This window comes from Agelaius phoeniceus, chromosome 4, assembly GCF_051311805.1.
Source record: "Agelaius phoeniceus isolate bAgePho1 chromosome 4, bAgePho1.hap1, whole genome shotgun sequence".
Taxonomy (NCBI): Eukaryota; Metazoa; Chordata; class Aves; order Passeriformes; family Icteridae; genus Agelaius; species Agelaius phoeniceus.
Window position 1 is genome coordinate 44,850,264 of NC_135268.1, and position 19,742 is coordinate 44,870,005.

Sequence of the window (19,742 nt, forward strand, 5' to 3'; positions counted from 1 at the left end):
TTCCTTACCTGCCCCAGGAGAAAAAGGAGGCCAGGACAGAGTCACTGTCTCAAGGGCCAAACCCAAAGAACAAGCTGCCAGTTGAAATGCAATGGTCTAGGAAATCACAGGCAGGAAAAATGAGACATCTAATTCAGCAGCTGCTTGCAAAAAGCTTCGGATATCACGTATCTTGTTTCATAGAGAAATTAGAATACAACCCCAAAGGGGTAAAATACTGAATGGAAAATGTCACAGAAATTAATTCTGATTTCAAACTGCCAGCACTTCCCTTACTAGTACTAGATGGAATATTTCAGCAACCTACTGATTTTTATTGAACCTGATCACTGGTAAGTACCACCTGTAAATGATACATATTTTCATAGTGGAAAAAAAATTTGGCATGAAGTGTAAGTACATATTCCTCATGGAAATTATAAAAACATGAATCTTTAATTTTTATACACCAGGAACAGATACTCAGAAATTAATTTTGTTACTTACAATTATTATAATCAATGTCAAACCATTCATGCCTAATCTAAAAAGAATTTTTAGCTAGTTTCAATGATAATCAACAGAGGAATACCTTGGCTAAGACTCTTTCTCACCTATGCATTCCTTTATTTGCCTTCAGAAAATGCCACTTTGGCATGCATTTGTCCAACTATTGCTCTTTATTTCTGTCCCTAGAATCTTAGCCAGCAATGCACATGCATATCTCACGCATCTCAATTTCCAGCAGCTGAAGAGGCTTAAGAAGAACCAAATGTACCCTGTGATCAGACTCCCATAACTTCCAGCTACTTTCTTTTATTTCCATGCATTTTTGACCTTTTTCCACATTTCACATACATACTAGGTTCAAATTTTCATTATTTTCTGCCTACTTCAATCATGATTCATCAGACAGGAAAATACTAAGTTACAGTAATTGCTCCACTACGAAAATATTCTTGAAAATGTTTTAAGTTGCTTCTAGTTATATAGTAAGAATTGTTTGTTTTGGCTCAAAAAGAACCCCTAACGTAATTCTAATGCCTAGAAGAAAAACAGTTTAGAAATACTTTGATGATAACAGAAGGAAAACCACTGCTACTCTTCAGCATTTTTCCACTGAAATCTAAAAATAATAAGTCGAAAGACCAAAATACCTCCAGTTTCGCAAATGTTATGTAGCCTTCTCAAACAAACCATCTAGAGTTCAGCATCTGTTATTGAACTACCTAAAACATTATCCATCAATTTTTTTGGTAAAGAGGGGGGGAAAAAGAAGAGAAGTGCAGCAATTACTAGTCCATTCATCATCCATTAGTAACAACATGATTCTTTGAGGTTACTTGGTCTGTGATAATAAATCATTTTGAAAAAAAGTCCTTGTTAAATGCTACTAATCTGGTATAAAGACAAATAATAAGCTCTAATTGAAGTAACAAAATAGGATGGAAGTTTGGAAATTCGAGGCAGGAAGTCTGGGTCTAGATAAAAGGATTTGAAGGACGAAAAGCTCCTTGCAATTTTGTGGCTTAAGAAGAGCTGTGTACTTCCTAGCAAAGTTTCAGTGGTGCACAAATTGGACATGTTTTTTTGTGCTAGCCAAATATAGTTTTAAAAATCTATCATTATATACACAGCAGAATTTCTGACTAGAACAAAAGATAAAAAAAATCAACCTTGAAGATAATCCAGGTGATTTACCTGGAATTAATTGTCATCTTCTGATTTAGGCAGGTATTTATTCCCTGAAGTCTAAGTTCCTCTCTATTTCCAAACTCTGCATGCACAAAACTTTAAAAAAGAAGACAAAAATCAGTGAAATCTAATGCTCTGCTTCAGCACTGCAGATACTTAAGGAAGCTGGCATAGCAGCCTGCCTGTTGTGTACAAAACATCTGCAATTACTTCACCTCTAAATGACAGCAGATGTTCTACCCCCCTCGTGTGTAACTCTCCAGTAGCACAAGCAGTTGTCTGACCTCACCCTGGTTATCCCTAAAGATGGACTGGATGATGACACTCCACAGTCTCTTGCTGACATCATGTAGAGAGAAATTTTTGAAAATTGAGAGTAAAAGTCTGAGAAAGAAAAATGTATGCTGTTCTTCTAGCCACCATAAAAAGGTATTTCTTCTGAAATTTTCAAGACAACTCATTTTACATGTGAACTATTAGCTAGGTAATGTCCTGAGCAGGAAAGCTAAGACTTCACAAGGGTACAGATGAACACATTTCACTTACTCTGCAATTCCCAACAGTTGCAAAGAGAAATGAAAAAAAAAAAACCAAACCCAAAACCAAAACAAACTCCAAATCATTAGAACTGATCAATTATCTTCGAAAGAGGCCTTAAAAGACTGGGGTTTTTTTCAGATGGGAATTACAAAACCCACCACAAACAGCAGACAACTGTGTGGTGGCCAGGCATACTTCTGAAAGGGCATTCAGGGCAGACCAACAGCAAATGGATGAATCGTCCAAAGCAGAAAAAATAGGTTTAGTCTTGGAAGATATTGGTGGACTCTGCATTGGACTGCAATGATTCATATGAAACTGGTGACAGCTATTAGGCCAAAACATGAGAAAATGAGAAAAAGGCAGTAGAGCTACTGAGCCCAGAGATCAAACAGATCAAAGACAGCTACTCCATCAGAAAAAAAGACACTTTTTAGATTTTATTTATAACTTTGCCCTCTGATCATAGTTGTATGAGTGTGTGACATTAGAAATTTTGTCATGAGCCAGACATAAATTATCCAAAAGAGCAGCAAATGCTTCTGAGAAAGCAGATACTTTACCATTTCATGCCTATCACCATAAAATATACACTGGGATAAATGACGTGCTGACATGCCATGACTTTTTCAGAATTACAGTAATTTCATGTTTCCTTTCATTCTACTTGTTCCTAATTCTATAATGCCAACTCTGAAAAAACCAAACCTCTCAGAAAGCTATTTCATATGATTAAAGTTATGTTCTGCTAACAGGTTCTCTTCAAAGACAACACATAAACAGAGCATGAAAATACCATTCAGCTGAAAAAATTGTTAAAACTATGCATCTGGAACTTCCTAAACTTAGCTTAACTCAATTTATTCACATTGCTTCTTTTCTTCTCCCCTTCCTTCCAGAAAAGACAAAAGACTTACCAAAATAATGTTCACAGTTTTAACTGCTTGGAAGTAAAACAAAGCACATTTGTCAGAGCTTGTGTAAAAGCAGGGAGATGGATTCTAAGTGAATGCAAGTTGTGTCCAGAGTACTTCTGTGTTCAAAATTTATCAGACTGAGTATATGGAACACAAAGAAAGCACAAGTAAGAAGCACATGCTGGATCAGAGGCTGTTTGAAAAGTGCAATCAAAACCAGGTGAGAAGTCATGGATAAGGAGGAATTAATTTTTGGCATTGGTATGAATTTTGGAACAGTATAAAAGATCAAAAAGAAGATACTGACCATAAAGAACATGACATCACTACTTCCTCAGAATGAACATCTCTCTAAGAATGAACTGGGTATTACACGGACTTCTACTCTTAGGCTGGCCATCAGATGTTAGCCACAAATTATTCCCTATGACATCTGTGCTTAATACAATTTAGCAATGCCCAGAGACAGCCAAATGTATATGCAACAGAATGCCCACCCTGATGGGAAATATGTTTAAGACTTAGATTAACAGACTTAGATTAAAAAAAGAAAAACTGAGCAAGAGGAAAGAAGAGGAAGGAAGAAGAAAGAAGAAAGAAGAAAGAAGAAAGAAGAAAGAAGAAAGAAGAAAAGCAATTTTCTGTCAGTTTTACAGATTTTAAGCAGAGTTTTGAGAGTTTTGTATTATTACTAACAGTAAAATGACTTGGTGACCCCATTTATTTGTATAATTCTTGAGGTTTATGTGACTCAAATTCATGGAACTAATTTGTCTGGATAACAGCTTTACAAAGGTTCTGAAGAGTCTAGACATTTTTCACTGTGGGAAAAAAATGCACAATCCATTTTATGCAAACTTTACAAGTAATATCCTGCAGTCATCCTGTCATATTACAAATTGTACTTCTAAAGTCAACAGCAGATAAACTAAAACATTTAAAAGTAGCTGTGTTTGTGCAGCAGCGGAAAGTATCAAGGGAAATGGAAATGGCCTTTGCTTCAACTATTTTGCAAGAAATGATGCAGCAAAGAAAAAGGTCAGTTATCTGCAGTGCTATAGACTCCACACAACTAAATTTTTAAGGCATGTGAAATTTTACCTAATGATAATAAGATATGATGTGATAAGATTATGATATGATATGATATGATGATATGAAAAATAAGCTATTTTTCAAAGAACTACTTAGCTATGTTATTTCCTGTCTACACCGATTGAGGCTCAGGCAGAAGAAATGTAGGATCCATGAGAAGTCTGAGTACTGTTTCAAGCAGTCTAGCACAGCTTGGCTAATTGGAGAAAGAAGAAAAAAGGAGGTGAGGAAAGACCAAATACTTTTTTTTTTTGAGTTGCACATCACTCTCTCCCACTATAGCTGTAATTTTAGCTTACAATTAGCTTTTAAAACTTACCTCGTACATACTTTGGCTTTACTCCACTGTAGCCTGCCAAACTATTTTCCAAAACTGGTTTAACTAGAACTCTTTCAAACACTGCTGCCAAGATATTTAAGCTCCAAAACAGGAGGAAAAGGAAGAATTGGAGTTTATTTCTTTTAAAAAGTAAAAGAAAATACTTAATCCTTTTGCTTGATCCAGAAATTCAAATCCATGCATAACCAAAAGAGACTGAAATCCCTTCAAAATTAGGGCTTTGTCATAAAGGCACTTGAATTTACTACAGATTGTAGCCACATGGCATAATTCTCTCTATAAATATACTTTGAGCCCTAGTTAGTGAAACGAAAAACTTTCAACTATGCTAAGATTAAAAATATCTCTGCATTGATTCATACTGCAGTAATACTCAGCTCAGAATCAAGGCCTTAGAGCTTAATCAAAAAAAAAAAATTGATAACATGAGAAAAGTAGAGTTAAGCAGTGAAATGTGCATGTGTTGGCAGGTTCATCTGTTTTCCTACAGATGCACAATGAATATGCTTGACTGTCAAAATACCAAGAAGCTCCAGTGTAGCTTCTGCTGGTCAAACAAGACCAAACAAGAATAAGGATGGAAAACAGTCAGTACAGTTCATCTGCCAAACACACAGCCAGGTTTCTTTCATTGGTGCTTTTTAGACTATTCAGATTCAACATTTTCCTTTACACAGCAAATGCAACACGTTCAAGCACTCTCTTTACACTTCCCTCTTTTTGGCAAAGCTTCATGGAGGTGGATACTCCCTTTCTATGTGGAGTCACATGGCAAAGACAAGGGTAAGCAGTAAAATTTGTTCTTGGGGAGATTTCCCCAGGAAAATCTTCCACTTCCCCAGGGAAATGGTGGATTCCCAGGTGTTGGATACTTTTAGGATTCAGCTGCATGGGATGTTGGGCCATCTTTTCTAGACCGTGCTTTTGCTGTGAAAGATTGGACCAGATGATCCTTGATGTCCCTTCCAAACTGGTTTTCTATGATTCTCTGTTCCCATCAGTGGAAGATCCACAGTCAGTCTGGAATAAGAAATTCCCTTCTTTGGGTACTAAATTTTATGAAAACACATGTGCACACCATGAACAGTCCAACCAAAACCCTTTTATTTTATTTGAATTTCCTGTTGTCATACGTAGCTCAATTTGCATAGAATACTGCCAAGGTAGATAGAGATGGGTGATAAAAAGTGCTGGAAAATATCTCTTTTTCTGACCATTACCACCAACAAAGAGTGCCATTACCACCAACAAAGAGTGCCATTACCACCAACAAAGAGTGAATGAATACATCAGTCTCAAAGCTTGGAGATCAAAGTGGGACCAGCTGCTGAGCTGTCAGCAAAATAAGTTTTGAACTGGAATCAGAAAGAACGGGAGAGTTATGTACAACAACAGAAACCCCACTGATACCACAGAGCAACTGTCTGACTGCAGCATCTACTGGCAGAGCCAAGTTACCCTTGGTATGTTTACACTGGCATTTTTTGCTCAGATGAATATTTTCAAAGATATTTTCCCTGTCATCCAGACAAATCACTGTGCCTTGGTTCACTCCATGGAACAATCCTGAGGCATACTTTTGTATGAAAGGGAATTTGGATACGTATTCCAGAACAGCAACCAAGTACACTCCAAGTGATAATGGAAATTCAACCTGTGGCACCAGACAAAAACTAACCTGACATCCTCCCAACCGTCCCAACACATAGCAAAGTGTAAGTGGTGTGGTCAGTGAATCCACAACATCAGAAGTTTTCCTCTGCAGCTCCATTCCTGTAGAGCTGCACCAGTTGCTGAAGTAGACACTGCCACTGCACACAGATAATATTGAATGCTCAGGTGCAAAAGTTGCAGGCTGGTCTGCAACCCACCTGAATACAAAGGTGCTTATCAGAAAGTTAAGCTCTGTGCTGCCATTGCTTCATCAGCAGCTATAGCACAGCTGGAACTAAAACCTGAAGCCAGCGTTTCCACCAAAATACGTGGTGTACCCTAACCAGATACTCGCTCCTGTATTCTTCCCTTGGGCCAACATAAACATTTCTGTGGTGCAAAAAGTGAACTGAACTGGGGAATGGAGACACACTGGGCAGGCACTAAGTCAATATTGAACCAGATTGGTCTCCTGATACAATTTACTACAGAGCTGCACAAGTTCTTGTAGCAGCACTACTGCAAGGTACATATATATGGAGAAGCATTAACTACTGTAGGCAAGACTTAAATATTTCATCTCTTTTTGGTGCAACCTTAACTCCAAGTAAGGACAAGATTATTCTCAAGAAAGGCCACAACAGTCTGAATGGCAAGATTAAAGTCTAGAATGGAACACTGCAGCAGTGTTGATGATGAATGACTCGTAACAATGTGTAAAATCTGAGTCCATCACTGGTAGGAACACGTGCAAAAGACAAATCCATTTTAAGTAAACTTGGACAATTCAGTTGTTCAGTACACAGCATTACTGGTACATCTTAAGGGAATAGAGATATTTAGAATGCAACAGTTACAAAAGTTACTTTAAGTCTTATTCCATTCCAAGTTCTGTGAAATTAATTGAATCCTGACACCACACCCTGCACCCTGATGTGGCATTCACTCATGGGAAGGCCAAATGAAACTGACTAAAAGTTACTTGATCTGAAATACAAAAAGCATATTAAGGATACTACAGAAATAATACAGACATTATTAGTGCTGCTTTATTTCTAAGAAAACACAGCCTAGGTTCTATTTCAGCATGCCTTATTTTCAGTGTGCATGCTCTCATTTCAGTCCAAACTGTAGGAAAAAAGCAGCTAAGAAAGATAAGGACAGCAACCTACAGAGATTGCATTTGTATAGGAGGGGTTTATTTACTTTCTTATTTCAGCCTTCTGTTTCCACAGTTTCTGGAGAAGAACATTATGAAAGCTCATCCCCACCACATGCTGAGATGGTGTTAATACATGAACTTGTAATTAAAGTAGGAAGTACTGCTCATATATCTAACTCCATACAAAGCAGACTTCTTCCCCTTCCTTTCAGTTATAAATTTCTTACTGATGACTGTCCACCTGCTTGACAGGGCCTTATATACCTTCTTAGTACACAGTGTATGCCTCAGTATAACAAAAGGGCTGTGGCAGGCATGTGGGCAGTACATTCTTCCCACTACCTAAAGACAAGCTGGTGCACTGTACAAGCCTGAAGACACACACAAACCACCACTCCTCCCAGTGCAGCCTGCTGTGGGAGCATATTCTGAAACATCAGTTTGAACAGCACTGTTTCACATTTTGCAACCTTGGGAGTGGGATTTTAACTCTATTGTTTCTCTTTTCTTGGTCTGAAGCATATCCCACTTCTCCATTTCTTGAAGGCCACTACAATACCAAGTATCACCTCTTCAGGCAAAAAACTGTATTTCTTCTAATGTCTTCTACCTCAGAGTCTATTCTCAGAACCTTATCTTTCTCTTCTGCCCAGTGAATTACCCAATTTATCAGCAAAACTGAACCAAGCCAAATACGTTTCAGCAGAACTGTATCAGTCACAAAAAAAATAATGTCAAGGACTGCAGTATTTCTGATGGGGCAATCCAAACTTTCCCTTCCTGAGCTTCCAGAGTAGAAGTCCATGCTAAATATTCTGCCTTATGCAAATTCCCTGTCTGACTAAGTTTCATATTGAGGGAAACAACTTCTATAGCCTATCCAATTCATAGATTTATTTCCCAGGTTTTTTTGGGGAGACTTATTTGTTGTGGTTCCTGAAACCCTGCTTTCTAAGTTTGCTAAGAGAAATGCAGAAGTATTCCACACTCAAGCCAGCAGCCATGCTAGCTGTTCAGGAGAACATGACAGAAGTAGCACTGTGAATAAAGTTGCTTCATACCACCATTTCAGGTCTTCCTTCAGCCTTTGGATCTGTTTTCCAAGGGGGTGTTTACTATCAAAGAAGATTCTACATATAGCACTTGGAAGTGTCTCCAACTGCTCTGACTTTCCCTTTCAACTCAGATGATGTTTTCCAGAGTTTGCAGTCTCCTCCAGTGAGGTGATGAAACCCAAAGTCACATATTTCACATGCCCTCCTGTGTGTTTCCAGAGTCCTGTTTCCCTCAACACAGAAGGAATCAAAGTACCAGCAGAGCTTATTCCCTTACAGTTCCAGGTTTCTTTACAGCCACCCCTCCAGGGAACACTATGAGCAACATTCACATCATTCTGTTCCTTTGCTGCCTTTCTGCTATTTGCTAACAGCTGTGATTAGCCAACTCACTGTCTCTGTGCTATCAGCAATGCTTGTTATCAAATCCTTAGAAAGCATATGGAACACTGAAACCCACACTTCTATTAGCTAGGTTCCAGCCAAGCTAAAATACTGTATTTCACTGTTCTTTTATGAAGATTAAAGGAAGATACTTATCAAACTCATCATCCTCTACAGGAGTCATTTGTACCAGTCATCACATAGCTGTTTGGACAAATATGCCTGTCCTCATGAAAAAGCATAAGAAAATAATTTTGAAGAAAAATAATAGTCTAGAAAATTATAGTCTACTAATAAATGCAAATGAGAGTTGAGATAGTGTTTGGGATGGGGAGGGAAGAGGAAAGATATTTGCTGCTTTGCTAATTTTGTTGGTTCCTATGAAAATATTCTCTACATTTTCAGACAAAAAGAGATAAGAAACACATCAAATATGCACTACAGGAGCCACAGTTACATGTGACAGAATAAAAGTAAGAACTATCCAAAATTCTTCCTTCAGAACCATTTCACATACAAGTCATTCACCAAGACAGTCTAGAAGAGTATCACCAAAAATGCACTTGGTAAGTATTATCTTCTTGTTTGAAAAGTTACAGTTCCTTTATTTCCAGTCCAAAGGAACAAAACTATGGAACTGAATTCTACAAGACTTCTTTTGTTGCAGGAAAAGAATGATTCTAAATGCCAAAACTTCTAAAATTTGAGGGATACCACTGTCACAGTCAAAGTTTTTCAACTAATGAAAACTTTGTCACTTCAGTGACAAAGATGTTCTAAAGGAAGTGAAGACAGAAATCAGGGGGTGTAAGAGAAATTACGTTATGTTTTATGTGGACCGTGATAAATAGTTTTCCAATGGCTGTACAATTGAAGCAGCTCACACTACTCGGTCTGTTCTCTCCTCTGTGTCCGTTCCTGAGCTGCGGCTGCCTAGCCATGTGTGTGGCCATTCCAATTGGAATAGGGAACTGATCCTCAATCAAAAGCATCCCAAGAAAAGAGATTAATTTTTCCTAATCCAGTTCATTGCACAGAACCACAAGCAGCTGTGCAGGCACACAGGGATGGTTACAGGAGCAGGAACAAGAGATAGCAGCCTGGAGCACAACGTAAGTGTTCCTTATGCTGACACTGCTTCAGTAAGAAATGCACAAATTGTACCTATGAGCCCATGCAGGCCCGGAAAACTGCTTGTTTCACAGAGCAGAGTGGATACATTTTAATTAATTTCGATGAAAGAGTGTAAACATTCACTTTACATAATCAGGAAGCTGACTTAATTTATTGTGTGCGAATAAAAATGCAACATAAACAGCATTTAACTGCAAATTCTGCTCATTTTGCATCTGGTTCATTGAACTAAGTGCAAACCATCTGTTACCATATAGGACAGAAAAGCTGTCAAATAGGAAAAAAAACCCTCTTATTTAATATAACTCTAAAATTATTTGCTTAGACAGCTAATGAAGTGGAGTATATAGGCAATTAAACTCCACAGAAGACTTTGCAGAGTACTGTAAAATGGAATAAAGGTTTATAAATGTTTGTAAGTGAGACAATCAGAAATACAAAATGGGGTTATTAAGTCTGATGTTGAAACTAATTATTTCAAAATAAGACACATGCATAAATTAAAAAATAAATTGAAACAGTCTAATAAATTATTCTAAGAGCTGTACCTTGCATGGGAGAATGCAAAACATTCTGGACCAGAAACTCAGAAGCACTATTCCACTAGGGAATAAATGTTGAGACAATTAGAAGAGATTTCCTTCACTTAGAGAAAGTACATTACAGGGCTGATTTTTCCCTCTCAGTTCCTTCTCTCTCTACCATGCAAAATCCACACAATGAACCCCTCATTGCTCTAAGACATTCACTCTAGCAGAACACCTCATGGCAAATGATAAATTACTACCACATGGTATTTTTCAGCATCAGGCTCTACCATGATGATGAAAGTTGCATTTTCATGGGACAAATGGGATTTCTCCAAATGATACACCAACATCTACTTTTTAACTCCTGAAAACTTATAGTAATTGCCTCAAAAATCTAAAGGTCTCTCATCAATAGCTGGTTGAAATAATCCCCAGAAAAAGTTATTCAGTTTCAGAGGTTGGGCATTCAAAAGAGAGCAGGAAAAACTAAGCAAATGTGAAGAAACAAACAAAAAGCAAGACTGGTAGGAAAGTCATATATTAATATCATATTGTAATTGGCAAACCTACAATAAAAATAAGCTGTAAAATCTGAATGTATGATTTTTGGGAGTATGTGTGTTTGGGGAGGCAGTGGAAGATCACTGATTAGTCTGCATGATGATCTTGGCCTAAAGCCTCCATGAACTCAAGTTCTGGTGTGTCTGTCAAGCACTTCAGCAAAATAAAATAGTTATTGTTCCTAATTAGGCAAGCAATTTTTAACTCTGTCTTGTTTTTAGATAATAAAATATACTTAAGAAAGAAAGAAACAGAGAACACATCACTTGTGAAGTCACAACACTTTCCATATAAAACATACTTATGAACATGTCATTCCTGCAGATGTATTTAAATACTTTTGGTGTCCAAATATGCAGTTAAATAATTTTGGTGTTCATTGTGGGAGTGTTTTAACCTATGTATTTTATTGTCAAGTGAGCAAGAGTAAAACCAAAGTCCACGAAGTAAGATCTTCCTCCTAGTGTTCTGCAAGCAAGTCAGCACTGAATGTTCTACTTATAATACATTCAATTTCCCTGACATTTTCCAGAGACCAGATATGGTCATAACATTCTAGGCAGCACAAGAATTTATGCGGAATGTGACTGAAAACCTAGAGCTCTCAGGTGATCTGGATCTATCATAGGTCTTGAACAAACCTGTTCAAACTCTCAGGAGCACACACCATGGGAATCACCATTGCTTCTCTCTGCAGCATCTCTTCTTCAGCTACAAACTACCACAGGCAACCTCACAGTATTCTTTTTTCTCATGTTACTGGCATAACACAAGTTTGCCACTGCTCCACCACCACACACTCCAAGAGGTCTTTCAAACACAATGGTCTCTCATTATTTTCCTAGACGTTGTGTTGCACCAACCATGTATTTTTCCCTGATCAGAAATCCATGAAGTTATTCTGTACAAAGTGATGTAAACATGAAGTATAGGAGTCTTTACTGCACTGAAAAAAGGAGCTGGGAAACAGCAAAAACAGCACTCTGAGACTATGAGGAACAGCAACTCACATTTGAGGCTTCCTTGGGAGATATTTTAATCTTTTTAGTAGCAACCATTCTGACCAATTTGGGTTTGGGGCACTGAATAAAACTAAGAGAAATGGTAAGATATTTGTCAAAGGATGGCAAGGACAGGTACACAAGCTACCTTAAAACAATGAAAACCTCAAAGCAGGTCTATTATATACAATAGGAAGTCTCCCCATAGATGGTGTTTTAAGAAACACTGATTTCTATTGCTCTGGACTTCTCCATCTGACAGTGAATACTAAAATCGCAAATTTCGTGGTGTTTCTAACCAAGCACCATGTACTTCTTGGTAATTCATATACCTGAATTCTTAATATTGAATCTTTTTTACTAATCTAGTTTGAGATAAGTGCAATTTTTCTCTTACTAGTTTGCTGGCATAGCAATTTACCTAGTGCATATTCATGCCTCCTTGAAAAATATTCTTTTTTAAAAAAGCCAAATTCATAGATCTAGAAGGTGCCTTCTACAAATAGGCCTGAAGAAAGCCTCCAGCTCAGGACTTCTCTCTTCACTCAGGATGAGACCTTGTCATGCCTGTAGAATAGCCCCTCTTTATCAAAAAGTGCCCAGGGCCTCTCCTTGAGTCTTCGTAAAGAGGGAGGGTGAGCACAGGTTGGTAAACAGTGTAGAGAGATAAGGCATCAAGATTTTCTAAGAACATATTGCTGAGGAAAAACAACAACCACAGAACATGTAAATTACTATGTACATATTATTGCGCATAAAAAACCTGATGTTTCAGGATACTTCTTCAGTACTACCCTAAAAAGTTCTCCTTGTCTTCAAATCCTTGCAGAAAGTACAGGGCAACTAAATTCTGAAACTGATTGTACTCAAAGACTTACCAATACTTTAAAGTTAGACTGTCATTACAAGGATCAAAAATACTGCCTACTCATCTAAGCTAATGGCTCCAAAAAGCACACTGAAGCACTGTACCTTTGAAAAGAATCACACATGCATGCTAATTCTATATATCCACAAGACTTTCATCTAATTCACAGTGCTGAAAGTTATTTCCTGGCAAGTCACATCCCATCATTTTCTCTCAACTACATGATAGTCCAAAAACATTTGAGGGCAAAATAAAATCAATATCAGACCAAATAATTCATAAGCAGTGTACTCAGAGGAATTAATTTAGGCCCTCACAGGAGTAATCAGATACCTGCACAGTATCCAAATGTTTCAATTTCCTTAAATAATATGGAGATGTTTCTTAGTCTAAGGAGACTGAAACAATAATAATCCCTTCCAAATTCTGTTTCAATGATTATTTATTCCATAACCACAATGTGCATGGTACTGCACAAACAAAATAAAATAAGCCCAATTGCTTTCCCATGTTGTCAAGCAGCCTGCAATACAACTCCAGGCAAAGAATAACTAACCTCTGACAAAGTGAGCAAGGAGCAGAGACCAGCTACATGAATTCACAGAGCTATAGAACAGCTAATCCACACCATTCACTGTTACTACAATAAAGGAAATGAAGATCATATTGCACTGAATCCAACTCCCTCCCCCTAAAAAAGTCACTTAAAGCATAATGTTCTTTAAAGCAACAATAAGTTTATTCCATGCGTTTCTCAAAGAAAAATATTCTGGAAAGAAAAAGCACAGGTGGAGTAAATTTGTATATTAAATACAGACGATGGAAGAAAAGTCTGGCAAACTCACTTGGTACAGTTCATCTTTTCCTTCATTCCAGTCCCAACCGGCAAATGTTCCCTAGTTAAGTTAGCTCCCTGCAAAAGATTATTTTGCATTTTGCCAGTTGACACCTTTCCATGTTTTGTTACCTTGCTACAACAGACAAATTCACAAAAATTCCAGTAACCAGTTAACTGGATTAATGCAATCATCCCTTTCTAGTAGTACATCTGGCAACATAATTTTCAGAAAGGAGGTCATTTAGTGAGAACAGCAATGCAAGAAAACTCTGAAAACTGATGTTACCATCACAAAGAGGCAAAACTACCCTGCTATCAGCAATAGAGGGAACTGCAGCACAACACTGAACCACCAACACTGACTCTGCCTGTTTTGATTACTTATCAGAAACAGCAGATATGTGCACTCCACTGCACAGGGAACAGAGAGCACCAAAACCCACCTCTCCCCAATGGGTCACCTTCATTAACTACTGGCTGTGGAAGGAAAAGTTAACTCCAAAAGTGAAAGGGAAGAACCAGAGCCAGTGAGCAATCATGATGATAATGTGATGGTTTATGTATGATTGCTTCCTCCTGTGTGGCTGGTTTACTACTGCTTGTCAGACACATGCAACCATTCAGACACTAATAATGAGAGACTATACTCTTCCAAAGTAAGTGTTGTGAAAGTCATCCTATAGCCTGAATTATTATGTAAATAAGCTTTAGATAGTGTTTCTAGAAGCCATAACCCAAACTAGAGCAGACAGTTGTCATCAGAGCTCTGGTGTTACTATTCCATACTATTCAAAAGTTCATTGCTGTCTCAGCAATATTTAGAGAGGCTCCATCTGTCTTAGAGATTCTATAAACTTTACAATATCTGAATGGAGATATAGTTTATTTGTGAGGACCTCTGTTATTAAGTTGAGCCATAAAATGTTCTCCTCCAGTTTGTGGCTTAGTTCTTCATAACAGATGTTGGGGGGCTGCTTATGTATATTCACAACCATCACACATATACTTGGAGTCCATGTAGTCTAGGACAGAATCTTTACAGCCACAGTAAAGAAAGGACATATATGACAATTGTCTATGTATGCTATGCCAGTAGCACCTCTCCAGCCTCAATAAACACAGGCTCAACACCAGCCTATGTTTAACTAACTGTTGATTAAACTATCAAATTTTTAGACTGTCACAACCTGCCAACCCTAATTGCTACAGGGGTTCAGTTCATAGTCAAGTGAGAAAGAGGGACATTCATGTATGCAACTGCTGTAGATCGTGTATTGTCATTAAGAGACCTGGAACAATCATCTTGCAACTGGAATGCTTTATTTGAGGTAATTTCTTCTCCAGTTGTGTGTAGAACAAGATGTCCTGAAATCATCCTGTGGTCAGGCACATTTCCCATCAGTGTCGTACATCCATTCAGAAATCTCTCATTCCACACACATGCAGGAACTCGTGAAGACAAGGACAATCTAAATGATCTTTTCCTTGGAGTATGTCCACTTGGATAAATAATAATTTTGAGATCAGGCAAGATAATACTGTGATCTTGGATGATTTTCAGCAATGACTAAGCTTAGGAGTCCCAGAAGCCACTTTACTAGTGACTTTAAAACTCTCACTGGAGTTTTAGTGGCAGATCACTTATACAAATGCTTTTCCCAGCAGAAAGGAGGACACATTTGTCTTTTTCTGAAAGCTCAACTGTTTGTTTCCAAGAGGTCTGTCAGTTGAGTTACCAATACTAAATTTCTCAGCTACTAAACCAGTGGGATGAAGTTCTCCCCAAGTGCAGAATGAACAAAAGGATAAAGAATTGAGAAGCCTGAGGAGCAGAATTGTATCATGATGCTGAAGAATCAAGGGCCATGTGCTAAGTAGCATTGTGAAGATGGACACTTTCGGACACATGAAAATTTACAGACACAGAAACATGGCTCCAAGTACTTTACTATACTGTAAACTTTTTAATAATTTCAGCAACATAAAAAATGATTTTTAATATCTTAGTATGGAAAAAGCTAATATGAATGCATGAAGTTCTGCTTTAAAGCCACAAATATGCATTGAAATGGCCTTGCTAGCTTTCTACACCTTTGGCTATATGGCATTAACAGATCCCTAACTAAAATATGCTAAGTGCATTAATTTATTAACACAATGCTCTCAGGCACATGATGTGGCTTTTCAGGCTGTTCTGTGCAGGCCAGGTATTGGACTTCAATGATCCTTATGGGTTCCTCCCAACCCAGGATATTCTGTGATTCTATGATTATTAAGAAAATTGAAACTCATTTTGATTTAATCTGTGTGTACAAAACTAGAAACAGCTACTTTGTCATTTATCTTAGCAAGTACACTTTTACTGAGATCAGGAACCTTGGTCAGACCATTTATGCATGTACACAGTAGCCAACATACTGAGCTTCAGGATCAAAACTTCATTGCATTTAAACTTGAGAAAGTGCCAGGTTTCATCCACATCTGAAGAATCAAATTGCATTTTAGTACTCCATGCATGAATAATCTTTATCACAATATGTGGCAAAAGAGTAAAAATGCATGTCATTCATACAAAACATCACTGCACTTTTCATAAGATACCAATATGGCTACTTATGTCTTTGTGGGGCTGTTTTATTTCTGTGCCAATTTGTATCAGAACTGGGGTTTAGAAGAATTGTGTGGTCAGGGGCAGAGTCAAATGAAATCAATTGCAGCCATGGAGATCTTACAGGAACAGGGCAGGCAGGCACCATTTCTTTTTCTGTCAGGGCATATAGTACATCATAGATGTCAAAGAAAACAAACTTAGTTTTTGTATAGGCATGATGCCTATTTTTACTGTTGATGTTTTAATGCCACTAGGTAACACAAACCAGAACTGAAAACATTTTCCACAGTGTTCCAAGACCCACTGTGTACTGTCTGCTCAGTGTCTACAGGAACTTTTATAGAATGTGTTTTGTTTTTCTAGCATAAACAAACCACCATCAGCTTGTTTCAATATATACAAGTTCTATACACCGTGATCCCTTGTTTTACCTTCTCCATCTCTGAAACATCCAGATGCCTCACAATAGATTTGTTTTTATTTTAACTGGAAGAATATAAAAAAAGTTTGAAAGCTTGTAAAATAACGTTGGGTATTAATATACTTGAAGCAAGGGCAGCCTTGAAGTAAGTCCTTTCACACCTTAGGCCAAACTTCAGGAAACTTCTGTTCCTTTCCCAGGTAAGTTGCTGGAATGATGTGTTAAGCACTAGCATAAAAATCAGCAGAAACTACATGTGCTGTCAGAACTGAAGTGGTGTGAGACACCCCCCCTTCCCTAAAACTAATTCAGCCAAATTAATGGAGTTCACCCAGACCCTGTATCCAAATATCACAAATCTCAACTGATACCAAATATTTTTAAGTGGAAGGATTATGTTCTGCAGCTTCTGATACCTTAGATGTTAAACTTATTTTACTGGACTCGTTTTTTCCGTTTTTTTCAGTAGCATTGTATGTAGGGTCATATATATACTTCAAACACATTTCTAGATTTAAACATGCAAAGTTGGCAGAAAGGAACATTTCCTAAACTTGTTTTACCACAGTTAGGGATCTGCGCCTACTTCAGGCTCTCCACTGAAGCGTGACATCCCCAACTTCCCAAAACGCAGTGAAGAGCTGGTGCTGCAGAGCTGGGGTCGCACTGTGCGCTTTGGGTGAGTAACACCGGCACGGACCACACCTCCAGCTAAAGCCAGCGCCTTCAGCGAGCTCCTCAGAAACCCAAGGCGGGGCGTTTCACCCATCGACGCCCCCAACCCTTTACAGTAGGAGCAAATGCCAACCCAGGACCAGCAAGCAAGGTGCCACACGTGCCCAGGAGCCCTCAGGAGCCTTTCCCTTGTGCCACATCCAGCCCCGCGCCCCCCGGCTGCCGCAGGCCAGCGCTGGAGCGGGGGCCCCCAGTACCAGCGCCCTTCTTCCGACCGCGGGCTTTAAAAGGCAGCAGGGAACTCCTGTGCTTCTCTCCCCGCGCAAGCCGCCCAGCTCAAGTTATCAAGTTATTCCTGGAGCGAGGCGGGAACCAGCGCCCCTCCGGCCGCACAAGCCTGGCTGGAGCTGGGACTGAGGATCCCTCCCCACCGCGTCCAAGCCGCCGAGGGGCCCGGACGGCGGCGTTTCCCCAGCCCCTCGCCCACCCGGTCCCGAGGAGGAAGGCGGAGAGGGGAGCCACTTACGCGGCCCGGGCACGGCTCCCTGCGGCGGCGGCGGAGCGGCGCTGCCAGCGGCGGGGCTCTCTCGGCGGCCAAAGCCGGGGCGCTCCTCCCCTCAGGGAGCCCCCATGCCCGGCCTTCCCACACGTGCGGCGGGCAAACCCCACCCTGCCGACCCCCTGCCCGCCCTTCCCTCTCCTCCTCCCTTCCGTGGCCCGGGCAGTGCGCTGCGCTGAGCGGCGCGGGGGCGCAGCAGGGGTGGGAGAATTCCCTGAAGGGTCGGACCGCGTTCCCCTCCGTGTAGCCCGGGGGAGGGCGGCCGACCCGCCCCGGTACCGCGGTCTCGGAGCCTGTGCAGACATCCCCGCTGCCCCCGTCCTCACTGCACCTCCGCGGGAGCGACCATTGGGGTCCCACCCGCGACGCTCTCCCACTCCTCATTCCCAGCAACCACGGGCTTCTCTAGCCTTGCTTTGCCCCGAGTGTTGGATGTTCCGCACGCCAATAGCCCTGGCGGGGGGTTCGTGAGTGATACGCCCTCAGAAACGATTTCCCCGCAGCATCATAGGGGGGAGCCTGCGGGTGGGGGGGTGCCTGCCCGGGCTTTGTGCGGGAGGCAGGAGAAGAGGCTGCTCCAGGGCCGGCCGCCTCCCAAGCGCCCTTTGCCGCTTGCTGGATCTATTTTCCGAGGCACCTTTCAGAAGCCGGTGATGGGATTTTGTAAGGAAGCTCCAGGCAGTGATGAGAATGGAGGTAGAAGCGCCGCCCTGACAGTCCTAGCAGATAACGCTTTCTATGCTTGTTTTGGGAGACATAGGCAACATTTGCCTGAGAGCAGCAGAAAGTGCCATAGGATGGGTACAAGTACAATGCAGCTTCTTTTCATTCTAGTGTTGTCAAGCACTGCCTTTTCCTACAAGCCTTGTCATATTTGTTTGAGATACCTGGAGCTTGGCAGCTCTATCTATCCACAGATTGGAGAGTGTTAGTACCTCCCTCTTCTTCAACCTAAATAATTCAAATAATTTCTCTCAGCCAGATATCTTTAAAAACTCATTTTAAGGCTAAGAATAGCTACTGCTAAGATTAACGTTGAGAATATCCAGAAGTCATCACCTTTTTCTCTCTGCATATATTCCACTTACATAGGTCCTTTCCTTTTAATACTATTATCTGAATCACCCAGCTGGTTCAGGGTGGTGATTATCCCACTCTGTGCTGCTGCAACCTCACATAGAATATTGTGTGCAATCTTCAGCACCAGAATACAAGAAGAATATGAAGCTATTAGAGAGTGTTCAAAGGAGGCCTACAAAGATGGTGAAGTGTCAAGAGGGGAAGGCATATGAGGAGAGGCTGAGGTCACTTGGTCTTTTCAGCCTGGAGGAGACTGAGGAGATGTCATAGCAGTATTCAGTATCCTTATGAGGGATAGTGGAGGCGCAGGTACTGACCTATTCTTTCTGGTGACCCAACAGGACCTGACAGAATGGCCTGAAGTTGTGTCAAGGAAGGTTTAGGTCAGATATTTGGAAAAAAATTTCACCCAGAAGGTGGTTGGGCACTGGAACAGGCTCCCCAGAGAAGTGGTCGCAGCACCAAGCTGTCTGAGCTCAAGATGCATTTGGAAAACGCTCTCAGGCACATGGTGTGACTCTTAGGGCTGTCTTGTGCAGAACTGGACTGTGATGATCCTAGTGGGTCCCTTCCAACTCAGAGTACTCTGTATGATTCTATGAATGCATAAAATCCTTTACAAATTTTGGCTATGAATCTGCTCA

At 40.1% G+C, this 19,742-nt stretch overlaps 1 protein-coding gene across 1 annotated transcript in view; it reads right to left on the reverse strand.

Annotated features, from left to right (window-relative positions):
• Positions 1-18,096, reverse strand: part of SLC7A2 (solute carrier family 7 member 2) — a 53,490-nt gene extending 35,394 nt beyond the window's left edge. The window contains exon 1 of the mRNA XM_054633217.2: positions 17,986-18,096. The gene's annotated coding sequence lies outside the window, so the exon portion shown is untranslated. The remainder of the gene's footprint in view (positions 1-17,985) is intronic.
• Positions 18,097-19,742: the final 1,646 nt, after the last annotated feature.